This window comes from Schistocerca nitens, chromosome 4 (assembly GCF_023898315.1).
Source record: "Schistocerca nitens isolate TAMUIC-IGC-003100 chromosome 4, iqSchNite1.1, whole genome shotgun sequence".
NCBI lineage: Eukaryota > Metazoa > Arthropoda > Insecta > Orthoptera > Acrididae > Schistocerca > Schistocerca nitens.
This window is the reverse complement of record NC_064617.1, coordinates 738,908,755-738,924,005: the sequence shown is the minus strand read 5'-3', so window position 1 is coordinate 738,924,005 and position 15,251 is coordinate 738,908,755.

The following is a 15,251-nucleotide window of genomic DNA, read 5'->3' as shown; positions in this document are numbered from 1 at the left end:
TCTTTGTAAAGATGTTTAGACATTATTTATTCTATTTTGTTTTAATGCTCATGTGTGAAGTTGATGTTTCGAAAGTTATTCTGATCTTCTATGTATGTACTCATGTCATAATTCCTGTAACACTGACGTATATGTTATTTCGATTCTTTTGTAAAGCCTATACTACAAATGTTCTCTGTATTGTTATGTTCTTTAATGATGTATTTTGTACCTTTGAAATTGTATTCTTATGTTATAAAATTGTAATTGACACCAGGTCATCAAATTAAGTAACTTGTAAGTTCCATTTCACTGCACACGTTTCTATTGGTCATAGTATATGGACAATATGTGAGAAGTAGGGACTGTTAGTGTTTGCACGTGTGTTAATAATTCAGCAAGGGACTGAATAACAGCATTGCTGGTTCTAAGGACAACGAAAAAACTTTGTGAGGGCACAAGTGGTGGTTTATGGACTTGCTATATTGTCCGCAAGACTCTTCGATGGTGATTGTGCACCTGCACATTTGCAACAGATGGCTGCTGGCCGTCTCTACAAGGACTACAGTGGGTCTGCACCTTTGATGACCCACCAATACCATTATTTCTACAAGGACTACAGTGGGTCTGCGTCTTTGCTGACTCACCAGTACCATTATTTCTACAAGGACTGCAGTGGGTCTGCACCTCTGGTGGCCCACCAATACCATTATTTCTACAAGGACTACAGTGGGTCTGCGTCTTTGCTGACTCACCAGTACCATTATTTCTACAAGGACTGCAGTGGTTCTGCGCCTCTGGTGGCCCACCAATATCGTAATCTCTACCAGGACTACAGTGGGTCTGCTATGTGATGACCTACCTACCAATACTCTTCAAAATTTCGACTGACTCTGCTGTGGGTTTGGTCTGTTGTGGACCAATACCTGTCTGCATGTCAAGCGTCAGCACTGTCTTTCCGTTGGAAGGACAACACTACTTCTTCAAGATTGCATGGAAATCCATTACTTCCATGTGCATTTTCTTTTATTGCTCAGACTTTGAGACAAACACTGAAATGTTACTGTGATGAATGATCAGGACTGTCTTTATGGACTGTGAGAAAATTTTAGCTTTTGTCCAACATTGTATCAAGAAGTGTGTGCATTTGATATCTTTCTTACTGTAATTATGAAAAATTTTTTCAAATCTGTATTGGCCAGTGTCCAAAACAATTTGTAAAATTTTTTTGTGGGGAGCATGGGGGCTATGTAAGTAGGCTGTTTATGTTTTCTTATTGGCAACGTTACGTAGCGCTCTGTAGGAAAATCACTGGCTGTGCTGTGTGCAGTCTGTGGCTACTTTGCATTGTTGTCTGCCATTGTAGTGTTGGGCAGCGGAAGCTGGATGTTAACAGCGCGTAGCGTTGCGCAGTTGGAGGTGAGCCGCCAGCAGTGGTGGATGTGGGGAGAGAAATGGCGGAGTTTTGATATTTGTAAAAATGGATGTTATGAACTCCTATATATATTATGACTTTTGATGACTATTAAGGTAAATACATTGTTTGTTCTCTATCAAAATCTTTCATTTGCTAACTATGCCTATCAGTAGTTAGTGCCTTCCGTAGTTTGAATCATTTATTTAGCTGGTAGTAGTGGCGCTAGCTGTATTGCAGTAGTTCGAGTAACCAAGATTTTTGTGAGGTAAGTGATTTGTGAAACGTATAGGTTAATGTTAGTCAGGGCCATTCTTTTGTAGGGATTTTTGAAAGTCAGATTGCGTTGCGCTAAAAATATTGTGTGTCAGTTTAAGCACAGTCTTGTATAATTGTTCTAAGGGGACGTTTCATCCTTGTTCACGAAGGTACCCCTGCGAGAGTCACTAGAATTGATTAGTCAGAAGTTTGACGAGAAGACCACTGAACTTTTTAGGCATGTCTTGACTTCCACGTATTTTCTTTTTAATGGAGAATACTACGAACAAACGGAGGGAGTCGCCATGGGTAGCCCACTCTCACCGGTGGTAGCGAATTTGTACATGGAGAACTTCGAGGCGAAAGCCCTGTCGCCATCCGAATGGAAACCTACTTGCTTTTTCCGTTACGTGGACGACACGTTCGTCATCTGGCCACATGGTATGGATAAACTCCTTGACTTCCTTACACATCTAAACTCCATACACTCCAACATCAAATTCAATATGGAGACTGAAACGGAGGGTAAACTACCTTTCCTTGACGTCTTGGTCAAGAGAAGGCCTGACGGCACCCTAGGCCATGGGGTGTATCGGACGACAACGCACACTGATCTGTATTTGCACGCAGACAGCTGCCATCACCCTTCACAGAGGAAAGGGGTGCTTAAAACTCTAGTACATAGGGCGCGCACTATCTCTGACGCAGAGAGTCTACCCCAGGAATTGGAACATCTGAGAACTGTATTTCGAAGAAATGGGTACTCAGAGTGGCAGATTCAACGTGCTCTCCGCCCACCCACTACCTGTGGAGATGGACGAAATCACGAGGGAGGAGGTAGGCACAGCGTTTATCCCATATACAGGCGCACTCTCGGGGAAAATCGCCCGCATTTTGAAGAAACACCGGGTCGGAACTGTGTTTTGTCCTCCGAATAAAACTCGTGCACTGGTGGGGAGCGCAAAAGATGACCCCGGTTTGAGGAAGGCCGGCGTGTACCAGATTCCGTGTCAATGTGCCAAGTCGTATATTGGTCAGACGATGCGTACCGTCGAGGATCGATGCCGTGAACACCAGAGGCACACTCGACTGATGTATCCGAGCAAGTCGGCGGTCGCTGAACATTGTTTGTCGGAAAATCACGCTATGGAGTATGAACGCACGAGGATTCTGGTACAGACGTCAAGATACTGGGACAGCGTTGTTAGAGAGGCCATCGAAATTCGCACCAATGACGACCTCATAAACTGTGACTGTGGCTATAATCTTAGCAAGGCTTGGGAACCAGCGATTGGGTTAATCAAGAGTGAATCGAGCAAATGTATAGTTGTGACGACCACGGCGGACAGAGCCATCACACTGACGTCATCTCAGACGCCGTCGCAATCTGTTCCACCGCGCGACCGTGGAGCGGGGCGCGGACGGCGGAGTGAGCGCGCCGCGGGCGGAGGGTATTTAAAGCGGCCGCCGCCGCGACCGAACCCAGTTCCCCCTGAGCAGCCATAGTGTACGAATCTCCGTGCCGGCATGTTCACAGGAGCTCAGTCCGTCAGTTCACCTGATGATGGCGACATGTATGATCGCCGAAATATTGTGCCCGTTGGACACTGTAGACCGGCAGTACACCCGTGGATATTTTGATTATCAAATACGCCGGGAGAAACTCAAGAATCACAAAAGACAGTAATGTCTGAGTACGTTCAGTTTTGCTCAGCTGTTTGAAACTCAAATAACGTAGAGGTTTATCAACGCAGTAATTCATTAATTTTTCAATGGGGATGTTTCACAAGTCATGAAATTTTATTCCCGTGGTCCCATTATTTCTACAGTATAAAATGAAAGAGAATAACAGCAAACTTACACTGGAATATCATCACGTAACTTGTCCAATTGGGCCAGTTATTATGAAAAATTTATAAGACGACAGAATACGCTGAATAAAAGCCAAGGAGTAAAGGAAAAGAAACGCCGTCTTATTGTGCTAAATATATGGCGTGCCTTCAGTAATGAACATTGAAATGAAAGAAAAAATCTTGTAGTTTCTATCTACGACAAGCACTATTGCGAAACATTTTAACTTTATTGACAGCTGAAGGAGATTAAATGTGCTTCCACGTGTCTTAGATGTCATCATGTTTCTCTAAGGAAGGCAATCATTCTAATTTGTTGTCATCACACCACACAGTTGACTTTATTCAGCTGAGACATATTTTTCAGTTACTACTTTAGGTCTCGTTGGAAAAATGTGTCGAAAAGAACGATCCTCTGAGCACTCAGGGGAAGAGACAGTAGTAGGTTTCAATATTTGAGTACAGATCTTCGCAGATGTAATAACTGTGCCACTTCTCTCAGTTCCCGGTAAGCAGCTGTTGGGAACGAACTTGTAACAGGAAATATTATGTATCCTGTGTTCTTAGTATATAAGATCCGTCTCTGTGATTAAATAAAGCGGTTTGTAAGGCTGCCATAAGCGTATTGCTTCTTTCAGTTTTGAAGCACACTTAGTCATCTGTAACACATATGCATTTGCTCGATAGGTGATAAAACAGTTGCGAACTTGTTTTCTTTTTTTTTTTTTTTTTTCTAATTAGCCTCCTAGTGTTAGGTTAGGAGCAATATTTTGGCGCACGACCTACTCAAAATTTTAACATACTGTAAGTAGGCTCTATCGATTTTTATATTGGTAATGCCACGTAGCGCTCTGTATGAAAATCACTGGCTGTGGTGTGTGCAGTCGGTGGCTGGTTGGCATTGTTGGAATATTCGCTATTGTAGTGTTGGGCAGCTGGATGTGAACAGCGCGTAGCGTTGCAAAGTTGGAGGTGAGCCGCCAGCAGTGGTGGATGTGGGGAGAGAGATGGCAGAATTTTAAGAGCGGACGATCTGGACGTGTCTCCACCAGAAAGAGTAAATTTGAAGTACTGGATATAATGAAGTGATATACATATTATGACTTTTGAAGATAATTAAGGTAAATACATTGTTTGTTCTCTATCAAAATCTTTCATTTGCTAACTATGCTTATGAATAGTTAGTGCCTTCAGTAGTTAGAATCCTTTATTTAGCTGGCAGTATTGGCGCTCGCTGTATTGCAGTAGTTCGAGTAACGAAAATTTTTGTGAGGTAAGTGATTCATGAAACGTATAGGTTATTGTTAGTCGAGGATATTATTTTGTAGGGACTATTGAAAGTCAAACTGCGTTGCGCTAAAAATATTGTGTGTCAGTTTAGTGATGATCAGAATAAGGAGAGAAATTTCTGAATACGTTCAGTTTTGCTCAGCTGTTTGAAAATCAAATAACGTAAGGGGTTTACCAGCACATTAATTTTTCTAAGGGGACTTTTCAATACTTGAGGCAAGAGAAAAGTGTTTAGCCATCGTGGAAATTTACGTGCATATTTCTGTATTTTCAGTCTGAATGTTGTCTCTTGCGTATAGCATACTGTTTTTAAAACGTTTGATTACTGTCTATAATATTGTCAACTGCTGCGGTGCTTTTTATTGCCAGCTTTTGTAAATGTTGTTGTGACTGAATGAAGTTCAAAACATGTTTGTAGTGAAGGCATGTTTGTGAAAGTGCGGGATGGTAATGAAGCGGGGAATTTCGATGCAGAAGAATCGCTAATAAGGGTTTTTATCATGATCTGTGTGATGTGTATCTGAAGTGCTACACTAGGTCGATGGTCGTCTCCACAGACGCCGTCATCGAGGTTAATGGCGACTCGAGACCGGCTGGTGGTAGCAGTATTATGCTATGGGAGATATTCTCTTGCGCTCGCATGGGACCTTGGTAGTGATCGAAAATACGCTGACAGCTGCGAACCACCTCCGTCCCTTCAAGCTTGATGTCTTGACCGACACCAGTGTCATCTTCCAGCAGTATTCTTTAAGGAGTATAACTGTCCCTGTCTCGGTGCCAGAACCATGCTACAGTGGTTTGAGGACCGTCATAGTGAACTCACGTTGATGTCTCGGCGACCAAATTCGCCTCATAAAAATCATATGGAACCCTCCGGGTTGTTGTCGGGCGCCATCATCGAGTACGCAAATCAGCGACCCGTTATTCACAGAAATTACATGATCTGCACATAGCCATCTAACGCCATGTACCTCCATAAATCGACCAACAAACTGTCGGATCCCAGATACGCAGGATCAGTGATGGTCATATTATTTTACCTCGTGAGTGTATGAACTCTCCTAGAGTAACTGTTCTTTTCAAGTATATCTGTCCTGTGTTTGTGATGGAGATAAGTGATGCACTTTGTTGACTGATACTCTGTGGAATAGCGGTTACAAAATGGATGTGGCTGAATGAATTATTAATCAGCTAGTCTAGACAAAATAAGTCATACTTTTCAATACCTACAACCTGATGAGGAATCCTCATGAATATCACTTTGTTTTTACGCGACAAAGCGCTTCACGATACCGTGAAAACACAAACGAGATATTGCGAAATTTCAAGAGAGTTGTCATGAAACATACTTCGCGCAACGTCTCCTTCGCTACAAGGAAATTCATTTTTCGTTCCTCGTTTTGTTTCTTGAGCATGCGTTTTCACACAGTGTGGTTCTAGGAAGAGAAATTGCCCGATGGTTTCGACGGCAGTCCAAAAGGTTTTATAGTGGCTTCAAGAATCTTGTGCAACACTGAAAATCGAAGGTAATTATGGGGATGTAGGTGAACAGGAAGGGCAGAACCCCAATCGTGACAACGTAAAGAAACCAAAATCGCCTCCTTAATTGTAATATATTCTGCGTTCAGTATCTGCAAGGCATCAGAAAACGAAATTAAGCAAGGAAGTGGAGGGATAGCGGTGAAGAGTGCTCTACTGTGCATGGGGGCTTAATTAAAATGAAATGAAAATAATTTTAATTTCTGCTTTAGTAGCTGTTTGTCCGATTACGAAGTCTCGTAAACGGTTGGCCCTGACTAGTATTATTACGCAATCTGACTGCTTAGAACAATAACAAAGAATGAAATGGAAATTTTCATTAACACAATTAATTAATTAATTAAGTCCCCAGCAACTATAAAACCTACGAAACCAAAGCACAAGTGTAACTGTTCTGTGTGTGGGAGTATGACTCAACGTACGCATCTGGCACGGTTCTTCTTCAATAACACAAGAAATTTTAAATATCATTTATACTGAATTAATTAAAGAAAATAAAAATACCATAATTACTCAAGAAAACCAGAATTACACTCTAATACAAGAACACAAGCCAGATGCTTTGTTGACTGAACCTGTAATGACGCATTATTTAAAACATGGAAATAATGAAAAATAAATCAAGTTTCGTTACCTTCATATATTGACCAAAATCACTCTAATCATTACAATATATCTCCACACCGACTCGCTATTACCACATCTCAACAAGAACTTTTCAGTATCACATCTCAGCAAGCACTCCCTACTAGCACATCTGAACACGAACTGACTACTACGAGTCCTCGACAAGCACTGCCCACTACGACATCTCAATAATCACTGCCAGTGGAGGCGGCGGAACAATGCTCTCTAGCGATCTCTGGCGCTGTGGCTCAGTGTAGCCACCTTTCATATGCCCTTCCTCCACGGGCTAGAATTTGATGGTATTTTTGCCAGCATTGGTGGTGAAAATACCACCAAATTCGTCAAAAAAATACAGACAAAAATAAAAGATAATATTAATACGTAAATATCATATAACTAGATAAAATTTTGGCTTTGCACTGACCTTTCAATAACCTATTATATAGAATACAGTAAGCAATACAAATTCTTTCATACATGTGACTTTACATAATAGTTTACACAAGTATTATGTGGTTAAACAATTCAATCAATAGCGTCAGCAATGACGAATATGTGCAGGTAAGAGTCTCATAACTTTTCACAACCAGTAATACACAAAAAAATCAGTTTATACAAATATTCACATAAACGCTTTCCATAGCTCAAGAATAAGCAGTTGACAGTTCCAGCAGTAGCACCCAGCAATGGTCAACAGGTGCAAAAACCAACAAGTAACATTTTTACAATAGAAACAGTCCATCAGTGGCACCCAGTAATGTTGAATAGGTGCAGACACCAACAAGTAACACCATTTCAGTATAAGCAGTTCCATTAGTGGCACCAGCAATGTTGAGCAGATGCACACAGCAACAGGTGACATCTTTTCAGTAGAAGCAGTCCATCAGTGGCACCCAGCAATGTTGAGCTGGTGCAGACACCAACAAGTAACACCATTTCAGTATAAGCAGTTCCATTAGTGGCACCAGCAATGTTGAGCAGATGCACACAGCAACAGGTGACATCTTTTCAGTAGAAGCAGTCCATCAGTGGCACCCAGCAATGTTGAGCAGGTGCAGACACCAACAAGTAACACCATTTCAGTATAAGCAGTTCCATTAGTGGCAACAGCAATGTTTAGCAGATGCACACAGCAACAGGTGACATCTTTTCAGTAGAAGCAGTCCATCAGTGGCACCCAGCAACGTTGAGCAGGTGCAGACACCAACAAGTAACACCATTTCAGTAGAAGCAGTCCCATTAGTGGCACCAGCAATGTTGAGCAGATGCACACAGCAACAGGTGACATCTTTTCAGTAGAAGCAGTCAATGAGTGGCACCCAGCAATGTTGAGCAGGTGCAGACACCAACAAGTAACACCATTTCAGTAGAAGCAGTCCATCAGTGGCACCCAGTAATGTTGACCAGGTGCAGACAGCAAGAAGCAACATCATTTCAGTAGAAGCAGTCCATCAGTGGTACCCAGCAATGTTGAGCAGGTACACACAGCAACAAGTCACATTTCTCAGCAGAAGCAATTCCATAAAATTCAGTATCACTGATCACACTGTTCATCAGAGTTTATAAGCAGAAATTAAACATGTCCTAGTGGCACCAATCATGTAGAAAAGGTACAAGTAACAGTCCATAATTTTTACAATCACTGATCACACAGTTCATCAGCAGAAATTAAACATGACTAAATGTCACACATCATGTTGAAAAGTGCAGCACCATCACTAATCAGACAGTTCAGGCATGAACAATAGTTTGAATACACATACAATGCTTTTACACTAAACATACAAATCATAACAAACACACAAATGATATCAGATAATTGTCCTATTAACTATTACAATACACAAATACCAGTAAACCTATAACATTTATGGGTGTCAGTGCCAGCCACTACCAACAAATAAAATATTTAGGAGATAGGTGGGTAGGATTAGGAAAGGAAAACACACAAAACACACTCACTCATCTTTCAACCACATTAAGTACTACTGTGTAATTGAATAGTGTTAACTGTGTAAATGTAACTCTGTCCAAGATTTGATGTTCATCATGTGTACCAAGTAGTAGTGGCAGCAATGTATAACAGTCAATAATAGTTAAGTCAACGTCATAGTCATCATGTCAAGACCAATGTTTGTCAAGCCAGATCAAAATGTACGGTTGCTGAACAACTGTCAGTGAGCCAAGATATGCAAATACTTCCTCTCTTCAAAAAAAGTATATACTGCTTAGTGATTTAACAAAGTGTGTGTGTAGACAATCTTCCTTCTACTTGAGTGTTCTAGTCTGCCATCTTTATCCTCCTTGTTCCATATAGACCAACAAAAAAAAATATGCTCCTCACTTACTTTACCTTTTATCCACCAAAACTCCAATAATCATCAGCATAATCTCAATACTTCACTAATACCTCTTCAATACGTCGATACATATAAACCTTATCATCAATATCATTTACCTTACCTCTTGTCCACGAAAACTCCAATAATCATCACTTAATCTTAATACTTCAATAATACCTCTTCACTACGTCGATATATATAAACCTCAGCACCAATATCATTTCACTTCCATAACAACTCTTTCCTCTAGTCAGTCTCCTCGAACAAGTACAGACAAAATCCTAGTGCAACTTCAATTCATCATCCCATACAATCCGAAGACACAGTGTCTACACACAACCTCTGTGTAATCCATCTGACCCAAATTTTCTACTCATTATAAATTGTAAGATACATTTTGGCTCCTTGTCCATCATTAAATAAAAGAAATGCATACATGACCTCTAACAGACTTAGTTCGAATAACTCTCAGTAATTAAGTACGATTACGGAGTGTGAATGATCATAATATTTCACAGTGTGTACACCACTTCAAGACTTATGGCAAACAGAAGCAAACATGTGGAGTATTTCTTGTGTTAAGTGTCACTTCCTATTTCAATTGCTCACGAAAAACGCAGTGTAACAACTGTCAATGGTCTAAACCTAGTTTTGGTATGTCATGTCGTTAGCTTCCTTCCTATTAGCATACATTTATACAGCTTTCATAAAACCTCCAGCTCATGTGACTTCTATGAAGTTTCCTGTACTAATGTCGTTTATGTCGAATTACTGCAGTTCATTTTCTTATCTTAAAAATATAAGGCACTGAGCATAAGCAAAACATGCAATAGCGAGTAAATATACCAGTAGAGAACTGAATGTCAACAAGTGGATGCAGCACAATTCCTACAACGAGGCTCTGCTAAGCGAACAATCTATAATTAATACCACAGTGTAACCTAAACTCTATGTTCGTACACTGTACATCAGCATTGCTATATTCAAAATTGAAGAGTAGTTATGACAACAAAACAGAAATGTGTAAATATGCAATCCATACAAAAAGCAGCAAACATATATCTTACGTGATAAACAAGTCATTAGCATCATATCAGCATAAGCAAATAAATGTTCATACGTAACCTTAATAAGTAAATATGAAGGCGCAAGCAGATAAATCACAAAGTATAACTTACATACATATCAGCACAACTAATCAGGTGACAATTATAATTTAAATAAGTAAACACAGCAGGCACATAATAAAAAAATATGACATCAGTGAAAAAGCATAGTAGCCAAGCGATGCATAATATACGCAAGTAACAACACTGTTCATTAATAAAACATTGTCAAAATCAGTTAATGTGCGCAAGCACGTCGCTTCACAAGTAAATTCATAGAACATGAAATTTAGCACAAAGTATGAATCACGTAATCGGGAGCAGCAAATTACGTCTAAAGTACGTACCTAAGTGGAAATATGTTACCTGAAAAATAAACTCAATTAATAGTTACCCTTTTTAGTTTATTAGTTTCTTCTTCGAAATTACATTCTTCCCGAAATTTTCTCCATAGCAAGTCGTCTTAACGTCGGACACGCACAGAATTTACCTAAAGGTCTTAAATATTTTACACAACCGTATCCTGAAAAATACTGAACGTTAATAACATAATTTATAAAGTCACCATAGCATTATACAGAATTTAGTCGGAAAAATTAGACTGTGTATTTATTTATGGCTGTCAGTGCATTCACACTGTGCGCTCGATCAGCTGTAGGCGCGTGACGTATGAAGTAATTGTTTGCGGTCAGCGACTGCCTTTTGCGGCGCGCAGACTTCACTGTTGCTTTGAGTATCTGCCGCCGCCGGAACACGGCGCGGTATCCTTGCATTCTCCACCTGTTTACGTATAACTGTTGGTTTCTCTAAAGTATGTCATTCCACAAAAATTTTTACGTTCGATATATGATGTATTCCCTTAGAGCGCCGAGATTTAAGAGTTTCTACTTCCACAGTATTATCATGTATAATTTTGCGAATCCTATATGGACCGTTATAAAGCAGAAAAAATTTGCGACACAAGCTTTTTCCTTTATGAGACAAACGATGAGACTTAATTAACACCTTTTGACCAACTGACAAAATTTTTAAACGACCAGGACGTTTAGCTGATTTCTCTCTTCTAGCAGCCGCAGATGCAATATTTCGTAGAGCCAGGTTGACAACTTCAGAATGCCGCAGTTTCCGTGAAGGCGGAAAAGGAACGATTTCAGAAATGCGATTTGTTGGTACTTTATTTTTTAATATCAATAGAGGCGGTAAAGAAGTTGAGTCATTAGGAAGTTCATTCAGAATGTTTTGAAAAATATGAAGATACTGATCCCAAGTTCTGTGATTCTGATGACAATAAAGACGGCACAATTTATTGATTTCCTTCATCCATCTTTCTGAAGCGTTAGATTGAGGGTGAAAAAGTGAAATGAAGATTGGTTTAATTTTACGACGCCGTAGAGTACGAAGCCAAATTTTAGAGCGAAACTGTGATCCATTATCTGATATAACCTTATCAACATGACCCACTTCTTTAAGAAAATGTTTGATGAAAGCATTAGATACTGGACGAGCTGTTGCTTTGCGTAACGGTGTAAAACACACATATTTTGATGTCAATTCCACTGCTACAAAAATGTACGCAAAACCATTAGTAGATCGAACCACTGGACCGAACAAATCAACTGCAGCCATCTCCTTTAATTTCGCTGGAATGATAGGAAACAACGGTGCTCTGTGAGAAATTGTTGGCGGCTTAGCCTTTTGACATAATTTGCATTTGGCAAGAACAGATCGAATACGTTTTTCCGTATTACTGAAGTAGCAATTTTCTCGTAATTTATGAAAGCATTTTCTGGGACCAAAGTGCGCATAACTAAAATGTGTGTACCAAATCAATTTATTGACCCACTCATCAGGAATACAAACTAACCAAACAGAGTTGTCGACAGATTTTCGTTTGAAAAGAATATCATTGCGAACTAAATAATACTGTCTGATCGCTACGCTTTCCTTTCTCCTCCACTTCTCCTTAATGTCCTTCCAGATTGGATCCTCATTTTGCTCCTTAGCGATGTCCTGGAGCGAAGATGAAATAAAGTTCTCAAACGCAACACCTTGAATGTACATCAAACAATAATGGTTTTCTTTGCAGTCCTCTTCAGCACTTTGTTTCAAACCCATAGGTGCACGTGATAAAGCATCAGCAACAATATTTGAAGATCCCTGTATGTAAACAATACTAAAATCAAATTCCTGTAGGTACAACGCCCATCGTGACAATCTGCCATGAGTTAATTTTGTCGACATAAGAAATTCCAGAGCTCGATGATCAGTGTAAACCTTAGTATGTCTGCCAAACAAAAATGTGCGAAATTTTGTGAAAGCCCATACAACAGCCAAAGCTTCAAGTTCCGTTATCGAATAATTATTTTCTGATTTAGAGAGAACACGACTTCCAAATGCAATAGTTTTCTGTACTACAACGCCGTTTTCTTCTATCTCTTGAAATAAATGTGCACCTAGGCCTTTGTACGATGAGTCCGTCGCCAAACAAAAATCTTTAGATAAATCCGGATGTGAAAGAAGTGGAGCAGCAACTAAAGCATCACGAAGTTGTTCAAATTCTGACTGAGCTTCTTCATCCCAACACCAATTAGAATTCTTTCCAGATAGTTCACATAAACGAGGTGTAGCCAAATTGTCCAATCTAACAAAGCGTCCAAGAAAATTACAGACACCAAGGAAACTACGAACATCTCGTTTTGTGGTAGGAACAGCATAATTACAAATAGCATCTGATTTCTCTGGATCAGGGAGAATACCTTCTGTAGAAATAATGTGACCTAGAAATTTCACCTGAGAACGACCAAATTCAGATTTTTCCAAGTTCACTGTCATGCCAACTCGTGCAAAAATACGTAATAATGAATCCAAAATTTTGTTGTGCTCACTCCAAGAACGTTTAGCAATAAGAATATCGTCAACATATGAAGTAATATTGTCACGAAGATAAACAGGTAAAATTTCATTTAAGCTACGAATGAATGCTGCAGAAGATACGGTAAGTCCAAACGGTAATTTCCGAAACTGGTAACAGTTACCAAAGGCTAAAAAGGCAGTATATCTTCTACAATCAGGGTGGAGTTCTATTTGCCAAAAACTTGCGCGCATATCAATCGTGGATAAAACTTTAATTCCATGGAAATGTTGAAGAAGTTCATCTAAATTTTGTGGACGGTCAGTTTCAGGAATAATAATATTATTTATCTGTCTGGAATCCAGAACCAAACGAATTGACCCATCCTTTTTAAGAACAACGTGTAATGGGCTGGTATAAGGGCTGACTGCTGGCTCAATAATGCCCTGATCTAACATGTATTGAAGTTCATTCTTAACCTTGTCTCTGTAAGCCAAAGGAATAGCGTACGTTTTCCCGCGAAATGGTGTGTGTTCTTTTACTTTAAATAAATATTGTAAGCCTTGTATAGTTCCTGTGTGATGACTAAACACTGTAGCATGTGAAGTCAAAATATGGTGCAGCTCTTCTCTTGCAACGTCATCTGGCACTTCAGCTTTTTTAACCTTTTCATTAATTAATTCTTCGCTATAATTATATCCTCCATCGCGTCTCTGTATCTATTGTCATTGTCATGAATAAACACACTGTCGTCATAATGCTCAACAAAAACATCAGAAGTAAGAAACCTTAAACATTTTGTATCTGATTCAGATCTTGCTAAACACTCGAAAAATTTCAAACATTTCGGCATTCCGGCAACAGTCAAATTCACACTTCCTTCTTTAAAGTTCAAAATTGCCGTATGTGTGCTAAGAAACTCCATACCTAATATAATTTGTGTGTTGAGTAATGGAACAATAATAAAATTAGCAGAAAATTCGTATCCTTGACAAATGAAATTTAGATTGGCCTGTTGTTTAACTTCCACACTTTTTCCAGAAATCGCTCCTCGAATTGTAGTTTTAAAAATAGGTAACACAGGACAGGCAATAGTTCTTTCACATATACGAAAAACTGATTCACTAATGACGTTCAATGGGCTCCCAGAATCTAGAACTGCAGTGAACTTATTCTTACCCACACATACTTCAATAACAGGATGTAAAAATGCGTCTACATTATTTTCCTTTTCGTCTAACAAAATGTCTCTCATGTCTTCCAGGCGTACGTAGTGTAAAGTCGTAGTGTCATTACTTTCTGAACCGTCTATATTGCTGCCAGAAGCCGAAGCTGCTAGTCATTGTCGATTGTTTGCGTCACGTCTTTGATTATTCCCGACAATTCGCGGATCAATTTCTACTATTTCCACTTGTCTCTCTGAATTTCTGTCACGCGGAGGATGCCAATTAGGTCCTTCCTGTCTGTTAGATGCAAATTCTTGGTTGTGTCTGTTATTAAAATTTCTGTTTTCCTGTCTGTCTGCATAACTACTTCTTGTATAATTTCGACTGTCACTTCTGAAATTATTGTTAGACCTACTACCCTGGTTATTTCTGTAGTAAGAGTTTCTATTATTGTATGAATAATTTCTGACTTGATGATACCGATTACTGTTTCCGTATGATTGATCATTCCGGTAAGAATTACCGTTATTATAATTGTATGTGTAATCTCTGTTAGAACGTCTGTTATTGTCATAAGGCTGGTATCTATTGTCCTGTCTGTTACGTCTGTCATTCTCAAAATTACCCATATAACGCCCGTTCCGATCACTATCCCTTTTCTCTGAAAATCTATTGTAATTACTGTTACTGAAAAAGTTACAAGAAGTCCCGTCGTCGTTGTCATACTCAAGTTCTTGTAACAAAGTCTTAAAAGTCTCAATGTCGTCTTTACATCTTCCAGCTAAAGCAATTTGTCTTATGGATTGTGGCAGCTTAGTTAAACAAATGC